This window comes from Bombina bombina, chromosome 1, assembly GCF_027579735.1.
Source record: "Bombina bombina isolate aBomBom1 chromosome 1, aBomBom1.pri, whole genome shotgun sequence".
NCBI classification, from domain to species: domain Eukaryota; kingdom Metazoa; phylum Chordata; class Amphibia; order Anura; family Bombinatoridae; genus Bombina; species Bombina bombina.
Window position 1 is genome coordinate 202,593,994 of NC_069499.1, and position 23,929 is coordinate 202,617,922.

Consider the following 23,929-nt stretch of genomic DNA (forward strand, 5'->3'; position numbering starts at 1 on the left):
AGGGTGTGGGGTCCTATAAGATTTTAGTACAGAAACATGTAATAATGACACAAAGAAATCTTCAAATTAAATGTTGCTTTGATTATTATAAAGTTGTTTAACCAATAACATACAGTGTAACACATACAAATATTTATATTATTCACAATAACTTCTTATGGCATCAGTATACCTATTTACTCAGAAGTTCTTCATGAGCTCATGAAATAATAAACATAACTGTTGTTGCAAAATACTTTGAGGTGGCACTGTAAAATGCAGTTTCCTATACTTAATAGAGTTTAGCTGAGGAAATAATCAGTTGCTGCTTGTGCACAAAGCTAGGGAGCGCTGCTTGTGATCGATGCATTGCTCAAAAGCTCCTCAGGAATACTGAATAACATAACAGTCTCTACCTTGTTACTGAATTTCAGCAATTCACTTGTCTCATACTGCAAAGCCAGTCACTTTTTTTTTTTTACTACAGACAGCTGCAGAAAACTTACAGTTATTTCCTTATCTAATGCAGCTGTGCAATCCAGTTAGTGAATTTGTGCAAACTGTTCAGGCATAATAACTGCTAGAATATTCTCTGGGTTATCTCTTTAAAGGGACAGTAAACATTCAGAATAATGTTATGTAATTCTGCACACAGTGCAGAATTATATAACATTATTTTAGCAGTAAATTAAAAAATTTAAAGTATTTCTAGATTTTGAAGTGTAATGTTGGACTCCGCTCCAGGATCTACTGAGCGGGTCTTGGATATCCAAAACGGATAGAAAGGATGGTACGGTGGCTAAGGGAGTACGCCAGTAAGCGGGAGCACATGGCGGATGCAAAATTATTGCTAACAAGTTTCAGTTCTGGTTTTGTGATTCCATTTAAGGAGCAAGATGTTGGGGTTTTTGGGGTAAAAAGAGGGCACCTCATCGTGTATTTCATACAAATAAATATGCAAGCGTGTGAATGATGTTAAGCTCACCAGATAGTGTTGCACCGTACTGTGACCGGTGCTTGCGAGCAGGCTAGCACTTTCCAGCGGCTAGTACACTGTATGTGGATTCCCAAACTGCAATCTGGTATAGAGTTCAGCAATCTCCTATTGTTCCATCAGCGTGGGAGAAATTGTTCTGCTCAATTTGGTTAAAACCCAGGGCTGACCCAGGTCAGCATATGAAACAACTTCCCGAGGATAAAATATAAAAACAATGCTTTATTTTTTCTTGCAATGCGTTTCTCGACCAATCAACAGGACGTTTCATCAGACAATACAAAACGGATACAGAGTAGCTTCATTAGCAACTTTAAAAACACTTGCTGTGATTAAAACAGGAAGTTGTAACTTTTAAAAATGCCAATCGGTATACAATATATCAGTCATATGTGATCTATTCACTTTGTGTCAAAGCATGATCGACCATAGATTTTTTTCTTATGGTCATATTTGCATCCTATTAGCGCATCATTAGAAATAACATGTTATTATAACAATTATTAGAGGAGGGGAAAGATATTAGAGATGACCTTTTACAGGAAAGCAATATCTCCCTAAAACATATTAAAAACAAAAGTACTTTCTATCCCTTTAACACACGTTCAAAAGTGATTGATGTTTTTCAAAAGACAGTGGGAATTAAATTACGAGATCTTGAAAGAACAGTTTCAGAAAAAGCAAAGAAAATGCACACTAATCTAACCTTTAAAGAAAAACTAGCTCTTAAGGAATTGTCCAATAATGAAAGTATCACAATAAGGCCATCAGATAAGGGTGGCAACGTGGTCGTCCTTAATAGGACTGACTACGTGGCTGAGACTAAAAGACAACTAGGTGAAAGAGATGTATATACTAAATTCCGATTATCCTAATTCTTTGAAGGTATAATCTAGATTTTATTAAAAACACAGAGACGAGTATTTTGCATATCTTTCTTTACTACTCATATGCAGCCTTTAATAACATATACTGAAATACAATAAGAAGTAAACATAGAGCTGCTTATAACTAACAAGAAAAAACAGCCAATTAGAGAAGGGAGATAACTATAAACAGACCACTATACTGTCAAAAATCCTTTTTCTAATTGATGCTCACAAAGAACATAATATTAATAAACATAAACAGTCCAAAAAGTCCAAAACAGCATAAAATCACAGAAGCCAAAGAGGTGAAGAATTGATTGAAGAATTCTTTCGAATTGATGATGTTGATAGAAGAAATCAAAGTCGTCCAAAATCTCTTTGAAGGAGGCTGGGTATCTTGAAATGAAGGATTAAATCCAGATAAAAAGAATGGATTGCATTCAGATGGAAACTGTTAAAGACAAAAGCTTATTAGTAATATATAAATGACAAAAGGGAGGGATATAACAACATATTTGAGGTGGGAAAATACTCGTCTCTGTGTCTTTATTAAAATCTAGATTATACCTTCAAAGAATTAGGATAATCGGAATTTTATTACAAGACCAGAGACTCCTATTTTGCAAGTTTAAAGCTTAATAGGAAAAAATTAGGAAAAAAGATTAAGAAAAGCGTGTTGAATGGGTCTGAAATAAAATTGTTTAAAAATAGAATCCGAAGACCAGTCTGCCACACTCAAAATTTGTTGAAGAGGGGCAGATTTTAGAAAGGCCTTCGAGGCAGCCGAACCTCTAACAGAATGAGCTGTAAAAGAGATATCAATGACCCATTTAACCCATCTTGCAATGGAAGCAGAAGTTATAGGAGAATAAGGAGGAGAAAAAGAAATCAGGAGTTGATTATCCAAAGGATTTCTGAAAGACAAAGTTCTAGATTCATAAGACTTCAGACATTCAACCACACAGAGAGAAGGTTCAGAAGGGAGGTAAGGATAAAAAATTGAAGTAGAAAGGGTTTTAGTCCTACGAGACAGAAAAAAAGGTAACTCCTTCAGGGGAAAAACGTTTAGAATTCCAATCTAAAGCTTTTACATCAGAAACTCTTCTAAAATAGATTAGACAGAGAAGAGTAGCGAGTTTGGCAGAAAGTTGTTTTAGGGATAAGGAAGCGTTATCAGGCCAGGATTTAAAAAGGGAAAAAATTAAATTAACGTCCCAGAAAAACTCATGTTTAGGAACCGGAGGACGTTTTAGTCTGATAGCTTTGAGAACTCTACAAATCATAGGATGCTTACCCACAGCAAGGTTATTAATTAAATTATGTTGTGCAGAAATAGCTGAACGATACACATTAATAGTTCTGTAAGCAAAACCTGAATCAAAAAGGTGAGACAGGTAATTAATAATGTCAGTTACATCTGAAGAAAAGGGATCCAAATTTCTCCGCAAGCACCAGCAAGACCATTTAGACCTTGCTGCGAAGTAGCATTTATGAGTCCCTGGGGCCCAGGAATCTTGGATGAGAGATTTAGCTCCTTCCGAAAGGCCTCGGAGAGACCAGTGTCCCCTGAGATCGTCCATGCTACTAGGAGAAGAGAGCCTTGGAGAACTAGGTTGTGAAAACTGCCCTCCGGGTTCGTGAGAAGATGAGGCAGGTGAGGAAATAGAATCAGGAGATTGATGGACATCTCGAGGAGAGAGGGGTACCACGATTGTGTCGGCCAAAGGGGGGGTCACAATCGTTAAACGAAGAAGATCCTTGCGAACAGTTGAAATTGTCCTCTGAATCATTGAAAATGGAGGGAAAGCGTAAGCTTTCTGAAGGGGCCAGGGATGGAGAAAAGCATCTATGGCTGCTGCCTCCGGTCCGGGTGCCAACTGAAATACGGACGAATCTGAAAATTGGTCCTTGATGCGAAAACATCCAAACAAAAGGGACCCCTGAGAGATTGGAGAGAAAGGAAAATGTTCCTGTCCAATTTCCAGTTGCTGAAATCCGTCAAATGGCGAGATCCCCAATCCGCCACAAAATTTGATTGACCTGGAATATACTCTGCTTTGATAGAAATATTCCTGTCTAAGCAAAGGTGAATAAATTCTTTGGTTATATTGGATAAATCTCTGGACTTGGTACCTCTCAAACGATTGAGATATCGTACCGCAGATATATTGTCCATACGCAGGAGAATGGAAACTGGAGAAGAAAATTTGGCAAAACTTTTGACTGCAAACGAGCCAGCCAATAATTCTAAACAATTGATATGGAATAGTTTCTCTTCCAGAGTCCATTTGCCACCTGTGATGGAGGGACCGCAACGAGCTCCCCAGCCTGAAAGACTGGTGTCGGATTTGATAACGAAATCTGGAATCTTGCCATAAATGGCTCTTCCATTCCAGGCTTCCAAATGCGAGAGCCACCAAAAAAGTTCTTCCTTGGCTTCTGAAGAAAGGGGAATCAAATGAGAGTAGGAAAAACCTTTTCTCAAATGAAGAATTTTTAATCTCTGAAGTTCGCGATAGTGTAAAGGAGCGGGGAATATAGCCTGAATAGAGGATGAAAGTAACCCTACTATCCTGGCTATAGTCCTGATAAGTTGTGAGGAGATAAAGCCGGTAAAATCGCTCTTTTGGAAAAAAAGAGTTGAGATTTCGTTTTGAACCAGTAGTTTGTCGTTTTTTTAAAATTGGATAGTTTGAAGACATTTTATTTGGTTGAGAAACGAATTCTATTAGAATGCCTGAGACCGCTTGAAGAATCCAAGGGTCTGAGGTAATTGAAACCCAATTTTGGGCAAACAAAGCGATACTGCCACCAATTCTGTCTGGGGAAAAAAGTGTATGAGGAAGAAATAATGAACATACCTGGAGCTTGTCTTGGTCTTGTCCTGCCCCTGAAACTTCTTTGGTTCCATGGGCGCCCTCTTGAAGGGAAAAAGGAGGAAGCTTAGGGTTCTTGGTAGTTCCTCTGGTAATGAGATTGGAATTGTGGAGGATATTGGGATTGGTGAGCTTGGAAGTAGTGAGACCTGGATATGAAGGGTTGACGGCCAGGAAAGCGGCCTCTGCCTCTCCCGGCCCTGTCAGAGAAACTCTGAGATGGATAAAAGATTTTCTTCACTGAGTTCACTTTATTAAGGTTGGAAAAGGTGTTGACGTATTTATTCAACTCCTTTAAATACGAGTCTCCAAAGAGGAGACCATTGTTGTCTGAAGCAATACTATTTGAAGCAAAGTCACATATCTTCGGGTCTATTTTCCTGAGAATGTTGCGGCGTCTCTCAAGAGACATGGCAGAGTTGGTATTACCAACAAAACAAAGGAGTCTTTGGACCCATTCTCTAACCACAAAAGGATCCAATGGAGTATTATCAGCAACTCCCATTTCAGATAACTCGAACAATTTAGTAAGGGGACCTACAGTGTCTAGAAGTTTATCCTGCCAGATTTTCCAAGATCTGTCAACCCCCTTTTTTAATTTGTACCCTGGGGCGCCAATAAATTTTAGGACTTTGGGGTCAACCTCAGGGGTGAGGGCGGCATTTTTTGGGAGGAGGGGGCAAGGGCATTCTGCCCTCATTTTATTTCTGGCTTGCTTCTTTAGGGGTTTGCGAAGCTGAAAATCAATAAATTTAGCAATATCAATTGAGGGGCACCATTCAGATGAACGGGGATGGTGTAATTCGTCTGGGTTAAATCTTGGGTTGCCCAGACAATCTAAAAATTCATCTTCCTCTTCCTCATTAAAAAATTTTAAAAATGTTTTCATCTTTTTGTGTTTTTTTGGCAGTTGGAGAATAATTACAATCGTCTGAATTGTCAAAGGAATCAGAATTAATGTCAGTGTAGTCATTTTCATCAGAAGAATTTGAATTAGAGGAAGGGATTTTTTCAATATTTTTTAATTTTGATTTTGATTTTAACATTTCCATAGAATTTCCCATTTGAGGACCCTTGGGGTGCAGGGTTCGTTTAACAGCAGTTTTGCTTCCTTTGCTGTGAGGAAAGGTGTCAGAAAGTAACTGACGTGATTTGACAATTAATTTTTTACTTGCTTGTACAGCAATTGAAGGATTCTTTCTTTTTAGTGATTTTTTGGAATACTTAATACCCATTAAATTGGTCATTTTATTAAATAACTTACTCATAGAAGAGTCAATCATAGTTTGCACAGTGTGCAGTTAAAGGGTTATTCCCTTCAAGGACTTCAGACATATTTGCAATAATTAAAAACTTTTTGTCAGAAAAGAGAATTAAATAAATTAAAATCTCCAGCTGAAAAATAAATATATAATATAACCAATTATACAATGACAATTGCAAATAAAATATTTTTTTTGTGGCAGATATAAAAGCAAAAACTTTTTTACCTCAGAAATAATTGTATAGAAAAACTCAATTTGGTATTAATTTGTATTGTGAGTATATTAACAACCACAAGATGGCAACAGAAAACCAGAAGAAGGCAAAGGATTATTGATTAGAAAGCCAAAGCAACAAACCGGGATGAAACAAAGTTGCTAGAATGGCCACCAGAGCTGAACTGAGGCGTCTCCTTCACACGTCAGGAGAGGGTGGGAAGGGAGCCTCAGGACAGCCCCCAAAATGGCGGTGCCGATGTGTGCAGAGAGTGAGAGACCTAAAATGAACACCCAGGCTAAGGGGGTAGTGAAAAAACAGCGGAACCAAACCGCACCAAAAAACGGAAAGTAAGTAAGCTAAAAAGTGGCAGGGAATAAATAAAACAGCAAGGGTAAAAGCGTTGGAAAAACGGAGCAAAGCAAAAAGGGAAAGAGAAAAAATAAAAGACAGTAGGCACAAAAAACAAGAAAAATCACCAATAAATATGAAAACGAATGAATAAATATATTTATAAATATAACAAGGGTAAATGAAAAAACTCTTTATTCAAAAGCCAAATATACAGTTGTGTTATGAATACTTATCTCTTGATGAGCAGCAAAAGAAAGAGGAGGTTTGACAGTATAGTGGTCTGTTTATAGTCATCTCCCTTCTCTGATTGGCTGTTTTTCCTTGTTAGTTATAAGCAGCTCTATGTTTACTTCTTATTGTATTTCAGTATATGTTATTGTGTACTTTTAAAGGCTGCATATGAGTAGTAAAGAAGGATATGCAAAATAGGAGTCTCTAGTCTTGTAATAAAATTAAAAGAAAATCCAACTAATACATTTCAAAAGGAGATTGCCAGCATTATTAAATATGCTTGCAATAATAATATTATCACACAGTCTGTTGAGGAAAAATTTATAGTATCACATCCAGTCACACCAATATTTCATCACTTTCCAAAATTACATAAAAATCCCATGTCTCCGCCAGGTAGAGCAATCATTGCCGGTATCGGGTCATTGAATGAAGCATTATCTGAACTTGTAGACACCTTTTTGCAGCCTTTGGTCTGTCAATTACCTAGTTGCATTCAGGATACTACTTCTTTTGTCAATAAAATTGACAAAATTGAATGGAAATCTAACTATAGACTAATGGTAGTGGATGTTACTTCATTGTACACATCCATTGAACATCATAGAGGTTTGACTGCCATTGATTTTTTTATCAATTCTGCCTGTAATTTTGAGGAAGCAACTAAAGTTTTTTTGATAAGAGCAATTGAGTACCTGTTAACACACAACTTTTTTATGTTTCAGACAGAGTACTATCTCCAGAGGCGTGGGACAGCTATGGGGGCCAAGTTTGCCCCCTCCTATGCCAACCTGTTCATGGGTTGGTGGGAGCTGTCCCACGTCTTTGGAGATAGTAACCCTTTTAAGGCTATGATAATTCAATATTATCGGTACATTGATGATCTGTTTTTCATCCTGGACTGTGATAAAACCACAGCAGATCTTTTCTGCAAATATCTTAACTGTAATCAACAAGAAATTGAATTTACAGGAGTACACAGTAAAGAAAGTGTTAATTTTTTGGATCTCACAGTCCAGGGTGGTGAAACTGGGTCTTTGATTCAAACTAGGATGTACAGAAAAGAGACTGCAGGCAATACTTTGCTGAAATATGAATCATGTCATCCCCGTCATGTATTTAAAGGTATACCCAAAGGGGAATATATACGCATCAAAAGAAATTGTACTAAAGAAGAAGAATATCAAAAACAGGCTAGAGAGGCGACTGATAGATTTAGACAGCGTGGCTATAGGGAGGGTCCCTTACAAAAGGCAAAGGGAAATGTAGACCTTATTCCTCATGAGCAGTTGCTCCAATATAAGTCCAATAAGTCTAAAACAACCAGAGATGAAATTACTAAAGTTAAATTTATCACTACATTTAGTGCTGAATACACCAAAATCTGTACAATAATTAAAGAATCACTTTCTATTTTATACTCGGATCCCATAATTAAAGAAGTTTTGAAACCTGGATGTGAAAATATCCCTAAGAGCTAAGACTTTAGCTAACTATTTGTCTCCTTCAGACATTAAACCCATTAAAAACAAATGTTGGCTTACGCAAAAACAGGGCTGCTTTAAATGCAGGCGTCCTATTTGTAAAACCTGCAATTTCGTGAGTGAGGGTAATAAATTTATCTCTAGCACAACTAATAAAGAGTATGACATCAGGTATTTTATTAATTGTGCCACAACGCATGTTGTTTATTTGCTCACCTGTGAACTGTGCAAAATACAGTACACAGGGAAAACTAAGAGGTCCCTAAAGGACAGATTCCTGCAACACCTTAGGTCAATTGAGGATGAGGACAGTCATACTCCGGTATCAAGACATTTTAAAATGAGACATAACTCAGATATATCATCTTTGAGAATACAGGGTATTGACCACATCACCAAATGGAAAAGAGGGGGGAATAGAGAAATACTGCTTAATAAGAAGGAGATTTTCTGGATTTTTTTTATTATTATCGGTTATTTGTAGAGCGCCAACAGATTCAGACTAGTGAATCAGAGGGATTAAATATTAGACGTGATTTGGATGTTTTCACTTAAATATAGTGTCCTTTCACCCTAGATGCTTATTTATAATCTGTATAATCCTGTTACTTTCCTAAATGGGTATCCACAAAACTTAATTTTGAACTGAAATTTTTAATATGTGTGACAATATTTACTTATCACAGTATTAATACAATGTAGTCTTTTATATTCGACTAGTACATATCCATATCTTGGTCACATTCAAAGTAATAGGTTTTTTTTTTTAAATATGAAGTACCCCTTTTCTTTTTGAATGGCTGTAACAGATTAATCAGTTTCTAACAATGTTTGGTATACAGAGGTTAGCGAAAGCAATATACTGAGATACGTTTATTTTGAAATTATATGTATTGTCCGAAAATGCTAATTCTGTTTTTAAAGCAGATTATTATGGATTTATTCACAAGTTATGAGAAATGTATGCTCTTTATATTTGTATACCTTCAGATTTTTCTGCACTTATCAGAGCAAGAGGTTCGCTTCTATGTCAGTATCCAATCAGGTACTGCATTTTAACATTGTTCTAATTAACTCAGCCTTAAAAGGTGTATGAACTGATCTCCAGGTAAGCAGTGAACAAGTGCGCATGCGCATGAAACGCGTCTCCATGGAGATTAGTTCATCTACCTGATTGCCTATGTCACTGCTGGCTTTTGTTCTGGATGTCTTCAAGTACGTCCTTTTTAAGTTTCTGGAATAAAGTTTCAAGTTTTTACTTTTTTCTTGCTGCCTGGAGCGTCTTCATTGCTTTTTATATATGCTGACATACGCTGACTTGAAGTCCAGGTTTCGGAGGTTGAGCGCTACTTGAACTTTGTGTATTTGTATATCTTATAAATAATATGTGCTTTATATAGAGCAACATTGAAATGTGGAAAATACATTTCTATAAAAACATTTTAGCGATTCAGTACACAATGTAATTACTGATTATTTCATTGGTTGAATGCTTGTAACATTCTGACTCAGGTTTAGCAGTTTTTTTACTAAACAGAAAATTATTATTATTTACATCATGTAGACAATTTGTGTTTGAAGGCACATCATTCTTTGCAACCTATGCAATGTGTTATAGAATAAAAATTAAAAGTTAAAGAAAAATGATTCCCGGAAATATATTTCCGATAATTACATTTTTCCACTTCCAGTTTCGGAGGAAAAACACACTCATACACTGAAACACACACATAAGGATTAACATATAGACACTCTAGCAGACACGCAAAGAAACACACAAACACACTCAGACACAGACACCCAAACAGACACTCAGCACTTTGACCTGACAAGTAATGAGGTAGACTACAGTTTTATCAAAAAAAGAGATTTACAAAACAAAAAATGGAGTTCTGATTATCTTTTTGTCAAGGAAGATGCCAACTAAATGATGACATATATATATATATATATATATATATATATATATATCCTATACTATAAAAGGCCAAGTGTGTTTGTCCGAAGCTGTCATGCGCAGTAGAGACAGCACGCGGACAAACACACTGGCCTAAGTCCCTACCTGTTCTGCCGACTGCGCCGAGCAAAAGTGGGCGTGGTCGAGTGTGAAGGGGGCGGGGCCTAACGCGAAGGCCCGCGAAGGGGGCGGGGCCTAGCGTGAAGGCCCGTGAAGAGAGCTCAAACAGCTCAAGAGAGGGTGGAGGGATGTGGGGAGAGGGGGGAGATGTGGGAGATGTGGAGTGAGGGGGGAGATGTGGAGTGAGGGGGGAGATGTGGAGTGAGGGGGGAGATGTGGAGTGAGGGGGGAGATGTGGGGGAGATGTGGAGAGAGGGGGGAGATGTGGGGAGATGGGGGAGATGTGGAGTGAGGGAGGGGGAGATGTGGAGAGAGGGGGGAGATGTGGGGAGATGGGGAGAGATGTGGGGAGAGGGGGGAGATGTGGAGAGAGGGGGGGAGATGTGGGGAGAGAGAGAGGGGGGAGAGAGAGGGGAAAGAGAGATGGGGGAGAGGGAGAGAGAGAGGAGAGAGAGAATGAGAAAGAGAGGGGGAGAGAGAGAGATGGGGGAGAGAGGGAGAGAGAGAGAGGGGAGAGAGAGAGGAGAGACACAGAGAGAGGGGAGAGAGAGAGAGGGGGGAGAGAGAGAGAGGGGAGAGAGAGGGGGGAGAGAGAGAGGGGGGGAGAGAGAGAGAGAGAGGAGAGACAGGAGGGAGAGAGAGAGGGGGGAGAAAGAGAGAGAGAAGAGAGAGAGAGAGGGGGGAGAGAGAGAGGGGGAGAGAGAGAGAGAGAGAGAGAGGGGGGAGAGAGAGAGGGGGAGAGAGGGGGAGAGAGAGAGGGGGGAGAGAGAGGGGGGGGGGGGGAGAGGGGGGGAGAGAGAGGGGGGGGGGGGAGGGAGGGAGAGAGGGGAGGGAGAGAGGGGGAGAGAGAGAGAGGGGAGAGAGAGAGAGGGGAGAGAGAGAGAGAGAGGGGAGAGAGAGAGAGGGGGGAGAGAGAGAGAGGTATAGAGAGAGGGGGGAGAGAGAGGAGGAGAGAGAGGGGGAGAGAGATAGAGGGGAGAGAGAAAGAGAGGGGGGAGAGAGAGAGAGGGGGGGGAGAGAGAGAGATAGAGGGGAGATAGAGAGAGGGGAGAGAGAGAGAGAGAGAGAGGGGTGAGATAGAGAGAGGCGAGAGAGAGAGAGGGGAGAGAGAGAGAAAGGGGGGAGAGAGAGAAAGAGAGAGAGGGGGGAGAGAGAGAGGGGAGCGAGAGAGAGAGAGAGGGGGAGATGGAGAGAGAGAGGGGGAGAGAGCGCAAAAGAGAGGGGGGAGAGAGAGAAAGCAAAAGAGAGTGGGAGGGAGAGAACGCCAGGGGTGGGACCACTGTACTGCAAAAAATGGCCCGTGTGAACGGGCTTTAGGACTAGTATATATATATATAAAATATATATATATTAGGGGTTGAAAAATCCAGTGGTCCAGTGGTCCCGGACGACCTTGAAATTTCTTGGGACGACTTAGAAAAATGGTCTGCTATTTTCAGCATGTATCTGTCATATAAACTTTTATTTTTATAAAGATTTCTGTTTTCTTAAAATATAAAAATGCTTAACGTGTTATAACAATCCACATCATACAGAAAGTGCCTTAAAAACAGAAGATTCCCCCTATATATTTTTTGCAGGCTAAGCCATGTTGTTTTTTTTATATATACTGGCAACAAAAATGATGTGCCAGCAAAACATATATAATTTAAATTTTTTTAATTATGCAAAAATAAATAATTCCCTGTTATTCTTCAAATAAACTTTAAATTATTGTACAGCTACTCCACTCTGGCTGAATGATAAGCAAGTCAGTCAGGATGGGTGGTATAAGGGTAAAGCAAACTCTCAGCATTTGTGCACACTTTATAAGAAGTTAAGTGATCAACAGAAAATATTTCGTATATTAAGGGAATAGTGTGTATATCTATTTTCATACAGTATAAGCAACAATTTATTAAAACGTGTTTACATTTATATGTTGCGGGAACAATTTTAAATTATGATTTTCTCATATTATGTTACTACTACTTTTTCTAATACTGCCCCACACAACAATTTTCAAATAACAAATAAAGTCATTGCAAAAATAAAAAGTTCCAATGAGGAAGCCTTTAAATGTCAAAAATAGCTTTATTCCATTTAAAACAACAGGACATGTGGATAAAAATCATGGCAGTACATAGTCTGACCGGTTTTGGTCTTCTAAGTTCATGTGAAGCATCTATTTAAATTGAATGCAACATCTCCTGATTGGACTAAAATCAAATTTCCAGGTAAATTAAGCCTATGAGGCCAATTTATCAAATGTCTGCCGGACCTGATCCGACAGTGCGCATCAGATCCAACAGACATCGCTGAATGTGGAGAGCAATACGCTCTCCGTATTCAGCATTGCACCAGCAGCTCTTGTGAGCTGCTGGTGCAATGCCGCCCCCTGCAGACTCGCGGCCAATCAGCCACCAGCAGGGGGTGTCAATCAACCCAATCGTACTCGATCGGGTTGAATTGTGGCGATTCCTGTCCAACTGCTCAGAGCAGGTGGACAGGGTTATGGAGCAGCGGTCCTGCAGGCTCGCCAGAAACACGGGGCCTCAAGCTCCATTCGGAGCTTGATAGATAGGCTCGTATGTGTTCAAACAATACTTATACAGATATCATAGTAACTATAGATGAAGATTATATAAACATACATACCATACTTTCTGTATGGATAACAATAGAGTTAGAAAATGCGATCTATTCAACCTTTTAAACATACTAAGATGTGTTAGTAAAAATTGCTTAATAAATGGGCTAGACATATTTTAATTGACTACAATATCAAATTGAGTATCCAGTTAATTTAAGGCAGACACATTAATAATATGTTATGTCATATAGACTAAACATGATCAGGGGGTTGTTAACACAGCTTCATAAAATAAAACTATAACCCCTTAAATATTTACATGTTTCGATACATTATGTAACTATGTCGATTCTGCTCTGTAGCGAACTCAGGTGTATAGCTACACACAATTATAGTATGCACAGTGCTTAAGTGCTAATAATTTCAGAGCTGGATCTATGACAAAGTTTACAATATGAGGCCTGTGTTTCTGCGAGTCTTCAGACTCGCCAGAAACAGCAGTTATGAAGCAGCGGTCTAAAGACCGCTGCTCCATAACCCTGTCCGACTGCTCTGAGCAGGCAGACAGGAATCACCACAATTCAACCCGATCGAGTATGATTGGGTTGATTGACACCCTCCTGCTGGCGGCCGATTGGCCGTGAGTCTGCAGGGGGCAGTGTTGCACCAGCAGCTCACAAGAGGATAGCCTCTCTGTGTCATCCTATCTTTTAAATTTCTGCTCTCTAACTGGAAAGTATCTTCCAGAGAGCAGTTCCTTTTGGCACGCAAGAATTAAATTTTGGCTATGCCTTTAAAGACATGCTTCGGATGGCAAGAGCAAGCATGCAACAAACTGTTCCCTGAGATGGGCTTAATTTTAGTATTCCAAAGTAATCTATTGCTGTTAGTCCATGATTGTGTGGGATAGAGCAGTACAAGGAGACCACATCAATGGTCAGCCAACTGTACTCATCTACAAGACAGTGTTTCCAATTGTTGCAAGGCATGTGTGGTGTCTCTAACGTAGGTAGGTAATTGTTTGACCAAAGGTTGTAAATATTGGTCCACCCAACAACACTGAAGAAATGACACTTTGCTACAATGTAAAGTAGTGAGTGTACAGCCTGTATAACCGTGTAAATTTGCTGTCCCTTCAAAATAACTCAACACACAACCATTAATGTCTAAACCGTTGACAACAAAAGTGAGTACACCCCTAAGTGGAAATGTCCAAATTTGGCCCAAAATGTCAATATTTTGTGTGGCCACCATTATTTTCCAGCACTGCCTTAAACCTCTTGGGCATAGAGTTCACCTGAGCTTCACAGGTTGCCACTGGAGTCCTCTTTCACTCCTTCATGATGACATCACGGAGCTGGTGGATGTTAGAGACCTTGTGCTCCCCCACCTTCCATTTGAGGATGCCCCACAGATGCTCAATAGGGTTTAGGTCTGGAGACATGCTTGTCCAGTCCATCACCTTTACCCTCAGATTCTTTAGCAAGGCAGTGGCCGCCTTGGAGGTGTGTTTGGGGTCGTTATCATGTTGGAATACTGCCCTTCGGCCCAGTCTCTGAAGGGAAGGGATCATGCTCTGCTTCAGTATGTCACAGTACATGTTGGCATTCATGGTTCCCTCAATGAACTGTTCTCCCCAGTGCCGGCAGCACTCATGCAGACCCAGACCATGACACTCCCACCATCATGCTTGACTGTAGGCAAGACACACTAGTCTTTGTACTCCTCACCTGATTGCCGCCACACAAGCTTGACACCATCTGAACCAAATAAGTTTATCTTGTTCTCATCGGACCACAGGACATAGTTCCAGTAATCCATTTCCTTAGTCTGCTTGTCTTCAGCAAACTGTTTGCGGGCTTTCTTGTGCATCATCTTTAGAAGAGGCTTCCTTCTGGGATGACTGCCATACAGACCAATTTGATGCAGTGTGCGGCGTATGGTCTGAGCACTGACAGGCTGATACCCCCACCCCTTCAACCTCTGCAGCAATGCTGGCAGCATTCATATGCATATTTCCCAAAGACAACCTCTGGATATGACGCTGAGCATGTGCACTCAACTTCTTTGGTCGACCATGGCGAGGCCTGATCTGAGTGGAACCTGTCCTGTGAAACCACTGTATGGTCTTGTCCACCATGCTGCAGCTCAGTTTCAGGGTCTTGGCAATCTTCTTATAGCCTAGGCCAACTTTAAGTAGAGCAACAATTCTTTTTTTTCAGATCCTCAGGGAGTTCTTTGCAAAAGGGTGCCATGTTGAACTTCCAGTGACCAGTATAGAGAGTGTGAGAGCGATAACACCAAATTTAACACAACTGCTCCCCATTCACACCTGAGACCTTGTAACACTAACAAGTCACATGACACCGGGGAGGGAAAATGGCTAATTGGGTCCACTTAGGGGTGTACTCACTTTTTTATTTTGAGGGGACAGCAAATTTACACTGTTATACAGGCTGTACTCTCACTACTTTACATTGTAGCAAAGTGTCATTTCTTCAGTGTTGTCACATGAAAAGATATAATAAAATATTTACAAAAATGTGAGGGGTGTACTCACTTTTGTGAGATAGATATATATATATATATATATATATATATATATATATATATATATATATATATATATATATATATATATATATATATAGTAACACACAGAGAAAACCCAGCACTCACTTACAAGCTCTCAGCTAAGATTTAAAAGCAAAACTGGAAAGGTTAGTCACCGCATCTGGCCAAATGGGATAAGCTCAGGTACCACGTCAAGGTCCTTTCCAAATACCTGAGACCCTATAACAGCCACAAAATGCAAGCTTTCAAATCCAAACAAACTGAAAACAAAAAAAGAGTGCACAGGAATATGTAATCACCCTAGACATATACAAAACACGGAAGGGAACTGCACTCTCATACCGGACCGGGTACACATCCCATGACCCTGCAACATGCTCAGCCCTGGGTGCCACTGGCACTCACAGGAAGCTGTGCTGTCCCCAGAGCCACAAGCAGTTAACCCCAGACAGGTCTGGGTGCAAGAACCATAGGGAAAATTACAAAACAAATTAATACAACACACAGAGAAAACCCAGCACTCACTTACAAGCTCTCAGCTAAGATTTAAAAGCAAAACTGGAAAGGTTAGTCACCGCATCTGGCCAAATGGGATAAGCTCAGGTACCACGTCAAGGTCCTTTCCAAATACCTGAGACCCTATAACAGCCACAAAATGCAAACTTTCAAATCCAAACAAACTGAAAACAAAAAAAGGGTGCACAGGAATATGTAATCACCCTAGACATATACAAAACACGGAAGGGAACTGCACTCTCATACCGGACCGGGTACACATCCCATGACCCTGCAACATGCTCAGCCCTGGGTGCCACTGGCACTCACAGGAAGCTGTGCTGTCCCCAGAGCCACAAGCAGTTAACCCCAGACAGGTCTGGGTGCAAGAACCATAGGGAAAATTACAAAACAAATTAATACAACACACAGAGAAAACCCAGCACTCACTTACAAGCTCTCAGCTAAGATTTAAAAGCAAAACTGGAAAGGTTAGTCACTGCATCTGGCCAAATGGGATAAGCTCAGGTACCACGTCAAGGTCCTTTCCAAATACCTGAGACCCTATAACAGCCACACAATGCAAGCTTTCAAATCCAAACAAACTGAAAACAAAAAAAGGGTGCACAGGAATATGTAATCACCCTAGACATATACAAAACACGGAAGGGAACTGCACTCTCATACCGGACCGGGTACACATCCCATGACCCTGCAACATGCTCAGCCCTGGGTGCCACTGGCACTCACAGGAAGCTGTGCTGTCCCCAGAGCCACAAGCAGTTAACCCCAGACAGGTCTGGGTGCAAGAACCATAGGGAAAACTACAAAACAAATTAATACAACACACAGAGAAAACCCAGCACTCACTTACAAGCTCTCAGCTAAGATTTAAAAGCAAAACTGGAAAGGTTAGTCACCGCATCTGGCCAAATGGGATAAGCTCAGGTACCACGTCAAGGTCCTTTCCAAATACCTGAGACCCTATAACAGCCACACAATGCAAGCTTTCAAATCCAAACAAACTGAAAACAAAAAAAGGGTGCACAGGAATATGTAATCACCCTAGACATATACAAAACACGGAAGGGAACTGCACTCTCATACCGGACCGGGTACACATCCCATGACCCTGCAACATGCTCAGCCCTGGGTGCCACTGGCACTCACAGGAAGCTGTGCTGTCCCCAGAGCCACAAGCAGTTAACCCCAGACAGGTCTGGGTGCAAGAACCATAGGGAAAATTACAAAACAAATTAATACAACACACAGAGAAAACTCAGCACTCACTTACAAGCTCTCAGCTAAGATTTAAAAGCAAAACTGGAAAGGTTAGTCACCGCATGTGGCCAAATGGGATAAGCTCAGGTACCACGTCAAGGTCCTTTCCAAATACCTGAGACCCTATAACAGCCACACAATGCAAGCTTTCAAATCCAAACAAACTGAAAACAAAAAAAAGGGTGCACAGGAATATGTAATCACCCTAGACATATACAAAACACGGAAGGGAACTGCACTCTCATACCGGACCGGGTACACATCCTATGACCCTGCAACATGCTCAGCCCTGGGTGCCACTGGCACTCACAGGAAGCTGTGCTGTCCCCAGAGCCACAAGCAGTTAACCCCAGACAGGTCTGGGTGCAAGAACCATAGGGAAAATTACAAAACAAATTAATACAACACACAGAGAAAACTCAGCACTCACTTACAAGCTCTCAGCTAAGATTTAAAAGCAAAACTGGAAAGGTTAGTCACCGCATCTGGCCAAATGGGATAAGCTCAGGTACCACGTCAAGGTCCTTTCCAAATACCTGAGACCCTATAACAGCCACACAATGCAAGCTTTCAAATCCAAACAAACTGAAAACAAAAAAAGGGTGCACAGGAATATGTAATCACCCTAGACATATACAAAACACGGAAGGGAACTGCACTCTCATACCGGACCGGGTACACATCCCATGACCCTGCAACATGCTCAGCCCTGGGTGCCACTGGCACTCACAGGAAGCTGTGCTGTCCCCAGAGCCACAAGCAGTTAACCCCAGACAGGTCTGGGTGCAAGAACCATAGGGAAAATTACAAAACAAATTAATACAACACACAGAGAAAGCCCAGCACTCACTTACAAGCTCTCAGCTAAGATTTAAAAGCAAAACTGGAAAGGTTAGTCACCGCATGTGGCCAAATGGGATAAGCTCAGGTACCACGTCAAGGTCCTTTCCAAATACCTGAGACCCTATAACAGCCACACAATGCAAGCTTTCAAATCCAAACAAACTGAAAACAAAAAAAGGGTGCACAGGAATATGTAATCACCCTAGACATATACAAAACACGGAAGGGAACTGCACTCTCATACCGGACCGGGTACACATCCTATGACCCTGCAACATGCTCAGCCCTGGGTGCCACTGGCACTCACAGGAAGCTGTGCTGTCCCAAGAGCCACAAGCAGTTAACCCCAGACAGGTCTGGGTGCAAGAACCATAGGGAAAATTACAAAACAAATTAATACAACACACAGAGAAAACCCAGCACTCACTTACAAGCTCTCAGCTAAGATTTAAAAGCAAAACTGGAAAGGTTAGTCACCGCATCTGGCCAAATGGGACAAGCTCAGGTACCACGTCAAGGTCCTTTCCAAATACCTGAGACCCTTTAACAGCCACACAATGCAAGCTTTCAAATCCAAACAAACTGAAAACAAAGAAAGGGTGCACAGGAATATGTAATCACCCTAGACATATACAAAACACGGAAGGGAACTGCACTCTCATACCGGACCGGGTACACATCCCATGACCCTGCAACATGCTCACCCCTGGGTGCCACTGGCACTCACAGGAAGCTGTGCTGTCCCCAGAGCCACAAGCAGCTAACCCCAGATGCGGTGACTAACCTTTCCAGTTTTGCTTTTAAATCTTAGCTGAGAGCTTGTAAGTGAGTGCTGGGTTTTCTCTGTGTGTTGTATTAATTTGTTTTGTAATTTTCCCTATGGTTCTTGCACCCAGGCCTGTCTGGGGTTAACTGCTTGTGGCTCTGGGGACAGCACAGCTTCCTGTGAGTGCCAGTGGCACCCAGGGCTGAGCATGTTGCAGGGTCATAGGATGTGTACCCGGTCCGGTATGAGAGTGCAGTTCCCTTCCGTGTTTTGTATATATATATATATATATATATATATATATATATATATATGTGCATTGGAGTCCTTTGCAGTAAAGTAGATGTAAAAACATTTATGCAATATTCATTATTCAAGATTTTAACTATATATTTACCATAAATATTTCACATTCCAATGTTCTGTACATAGCAGAATATGTTCTATGTATGTCTAACTAGATATTCCCATATATATATTGGTGTATAGCTATATATATCTGTATATATACTATTCTACCCTTCTAGATTGCAAGTTCACACAGGAATAGGGTCCTCAATTCCTCCTGTATTTGTTTGATACATTTTGTCCTGTCTCTTAAAATTATTGTTTCATTTTGTACTTTTGTACTCATGGACAGCGCTGTGGAATTTGCTGGTGCTTTATAATTAAATAATAATAATAATAATAATAATAATAATATATCTATACATATATATAATCATATATATATATATATATATATATATATATATATATATATATATATATAGTTATATATTGCACCAAAATACTATATATATATATATATATATATATATATATATATATATATATATACTCACAGAAATTTTTACTTGCAAAACAGTTCAGTCTTTATTTCCAAAAGGTTACATTAACAAATTGATTGTCGAAGTTTCGGCCCCAATGTGGGCCTTCGTCAAGACAAAAATGTTTTTTATCTATAGCGATCAACATCGCTCACGACCGCATACAAGCTGAGCTCCCAACAGATATATAAAAAAAATGTATTTATGAATAAATAGAACATATACTGTTATGTGAAGAACATTGGAATGTAAATTATTCATATTTTCATGTTGGGTTAGCGCACATGAAAATATGCGCTAAGTGTGAGTAGTGTGTTAGAAGTCATTGGAGAAAAAAAAGTGGAGAAAAAATCTATGGGGAAATACGTGAACGTGCATGCGATAATCTAATTTTGGCTTTTTGTGCTCTTTGGGTTAGCGCGAGCAAAAACAGTTTACTTTCAACTCATAATACAAGCCGAACCCGCCGTATGCAAAAAGCTTACTTTTAGTGCAGTTAACGCTCGAGCGGAAGCCTTAATTAGTGCTCCACTTTTAACCTGACCCATTATGGGGTTACATTTTGATGGGTTTTTTATTTTGTCGTTTTTTTCTCTTTCAAAATATTATGAGGAATTAACATTTAGTATTTGCACATATAACCTAAATGTTAAAAGAAAATACATCAGTGCTACCAGTCAATGAGAAAAATAATAATACAGCAACCATTGTAGGCAAAAATAAAAATAAAAGGCAATGAATTAGACCATCTGCCTAAACATTCTTACAGAACAGAGTGCTAATTAGTGGTAAAAATTGCCAATACAAATTTAGGCTAATATCAACAAAATGTTCTTTTCAGTTAGAACTTTCAGACGATTCAAGAGGTTTTGTTATCAATTATAAATGAAACTGTCAAGTAATAGCAGTACTTTCCCTCCATAACTTTTGAAGGGCACCTATTTTGAGGACATAACAGGTAATTGGGATACTGACAGCAGCAACTATTATAGGGTGGTGCGAGGTTCTAAATCCTGTGGGTAAAATAACATGTCCGACTGAGCCTGCAAAGAAATTGGAGATTAAAAGCTTATAAAATCCACAGAAAGAGCAGAGATGCAGTGATAACAGTTGTTAGAAGTTCTTCCTCCATCCAAATAATAAACTTAATCATTGCAGAAATGTTTGGAATGGGCCCTGCTAGCTTAGGTGGTAAATAAATGGCATTAGACGATATGTGTGTGTGGGAGAATCACAAAAAGCCTATGTTTGTTTAGGTTAATCTAATGAACATAAATGGTAGACTAAGTGTACCGTTTTGGCTTTTTTGATTATAGCTTATTGTAAGGTTAAGAAATAATTCAATATGATGGCTTTTTAATATTGATTCATAGGTCAGACAAATACTTTGTAAAAGCTGCCCCAAAAGACCTTTTCAGAAACTTGCTGCTGAACATGAACTGCACTAAACTTGCCATTAATTCGATGTTTACTGCTTGGAATTGCTTTTTACACTTTTCTTTTATCTCATGTTGAATCTCCTGGCACTTAAAAACTTAGCAAAGAAAATAAACAAAGCATCATTTTAGTGTAATAGTTTGCAATAAAGTTTGATATTTTGTGTGAGCAAGAACAATGTTCATTAGAAATAGAACTATTAAAGGGACACTAAACTGAAAATATAATTAACCATAAAAAGTTTAATAATGTATAGAGAAAAAAAAAATTGCAATGTACTTTTTTTTTTTAGCTAATTTAAAGTTTTCCATTATTGGCCACAGCAAACGTGATAAAATATAAAACATACAGATTTTCCTAACAAAGTAAAACCCTTTATTTTGCTTGTAGATTAAAGGGACAGTCTACTCCAGAATTGTTATTGTTTAAAAAGATAGATAATCCCTTTATTACCCATTCCCCAGTTTTGCAGAACCTACACAGTAATATTAATATATGTTTTACCTCTGTGATTACCTTGTATCTAAGCCTCTGCAGACTGCCCCCTTATCTCAGTGATTTTGACAGACATGCAGTTTAGCCAATCAGTACAGATTCCTGAATAACTCCACAGGAGTGAGCACAATGTTATCTATATGACACACATTAACTAGTACTGTCTAACTGTGAAAAACTTTCAAAATGCTATGAGCTAGGAGGCGGTTTTCAACGGTTTAGAAATCAGTTTGAGCCTATCTAGGTTTAGCTTTTCAAAAATACCAGATAGAGAATACAATTTTAAACAACATTCACATTTACTTCTATTGTCTAATTTGCTTCATTCTTTAGATATCGTTTGTTGAGTAAATAGAAATAGACATTGGTGAGCCAATAACACGAGGCATCTATGTGCAGCAACCAATCAGCAGCTACTGAGCCATTCTAGATATGCTTTTCAGCAAAGGATATCAAGAGAATGAAGCAAAATAGATAATAGAAATAAATTAGGAAGTTGTTTAAAATTGTATGCTCTATCTGAATCATGAAATAAAATGTTTGGGTTTAATGTCCCTTTAACCCCTTAACGACCGACGACGTGCAGGGTACGTCCTCTAAAAAATGTCAGTTAACGACCAAGGACGTACCCTGCACGTCCTCAGTCTGGAAAGCAGCTGTAAGCGATCCTGCTTGCTTCCAGCTGCTTTCCGGTTATTGCAGTGATGCCTCGACATCGAGGCATCCTGCAATAACACTTTCTGGCCATCCGATGCAGAGAGAGCCACTCTGTGGCCCTCTCTGCACCGGACATCGATGGCCGGTATCGTTGGTGGGTGGGAGCCGACTTGGGAGGCGGGTGGGCGGCCATCGGTGATCTCTGTAAGGTTGAGGGGGGCGGGATCGGGGGGCGGAGCTTTTGGGGGCGCGCACGGGCGCGCGCGTGCACGGGGGGGGTGGCGGGCGGGCACGTGCACGGGGCGGGAGCGGGTGGGAACCGCTACACTACAGAAAAAGTTAGGAGTAAAGTGTAATAAAAAATTAAATAAACCTTTATTTTAAAAAGCATCTAAGTGATCTGGAAGGGGTGGGGGGTTGGTATTGGGGGGGGGAAGCTACACTACAGAAAAGGGACATTTTTTTTTTATAAAAAAACATATTTTCACTAAAATGGGTACTGGCAGACAGCTGCCAGTACCCAAGATGGCGCACATTAAGTCAGAGGGGGAGGGTTAGAGAGCTGTTGGGTGGGGGATCAGTGAGGTTGGGGGCTAAGGGGGATCCTACACAGAAGCATATGTAAATATGCTAATAAAAATGCACAAAAAAGCCCAAATTTTCCTTTTATTTTAGTACTGGCAGAGTTTCTGCCAGTACTTAAGATGGCGGGGACATTTGTGGGGTAGGGGAGGGAAGAGAGATGTTTGGGAGGGATCAGGGGGTCTGATGTTTCAGGTGGGAGGCTGATCTCTACACTAAAGCTAAAATTAACCCTGCAAGCTCCCTACAAGCTACCTAATTAACCCCTTCACTGCTAGCCATAATACACGTGTGATGCGCAGCGCCATTTAGCAGCATTCTAATTACCAAATAGCAACGCCAAAGTCATATATGTCTGCTATTTCTAAACAAAGGGGATCCCAGAGAAGCATTTACAACCATTTGTGCCATAATTGCACAAGCTGTTTGTAAATGATTTCAGTGAGAAACCTAAAATTGTGAAAAACTTAAAGTTTTTTTTAATTTGATCGCATTTGGCGGTGAAATGGTGGCATGAAATATACCAAAATGGGCCTAGATCAATACTTGGGGTTGTCTACTACACTACACTAAAGCTAAAAATACCCCAAAAAGCTCCTTACATGCTCCCTAATTAACCCCTTCACTGCTGGGCATAATACACGTGTGGTGCGCAGTGGCATTTAGCGGCCTTCTAATTACCAAAAGCAATGCCAAAGCCATATATGTCTGCTATTTCTGAACAAAGGGGATCCCAGAGAAGAATTTACAACCATTTATGCCATAATTGCACAAGCAGTTTGTAAATAATTTCAGTGAGAAACCAAAAGTTTGTGAAAAAATTTGTGAAAAAGTGAACGATTTTTTGTATTTGATCGCATTTGGCGGTGAAATGGTGGCATGAAATATACCAAAATGGGCCTAGATCAATACTTTGGGATGTCTTCTAAATAAAAATATATACATGTCAATGGATATGATTCCTGAAAGATATCAGTGTCCCAATGTAACTAGCGCTAATTTTGAAAAAAAAATGGTTTGAAAATAGCAAAGTGCTACTTGTATTTATGGCCCT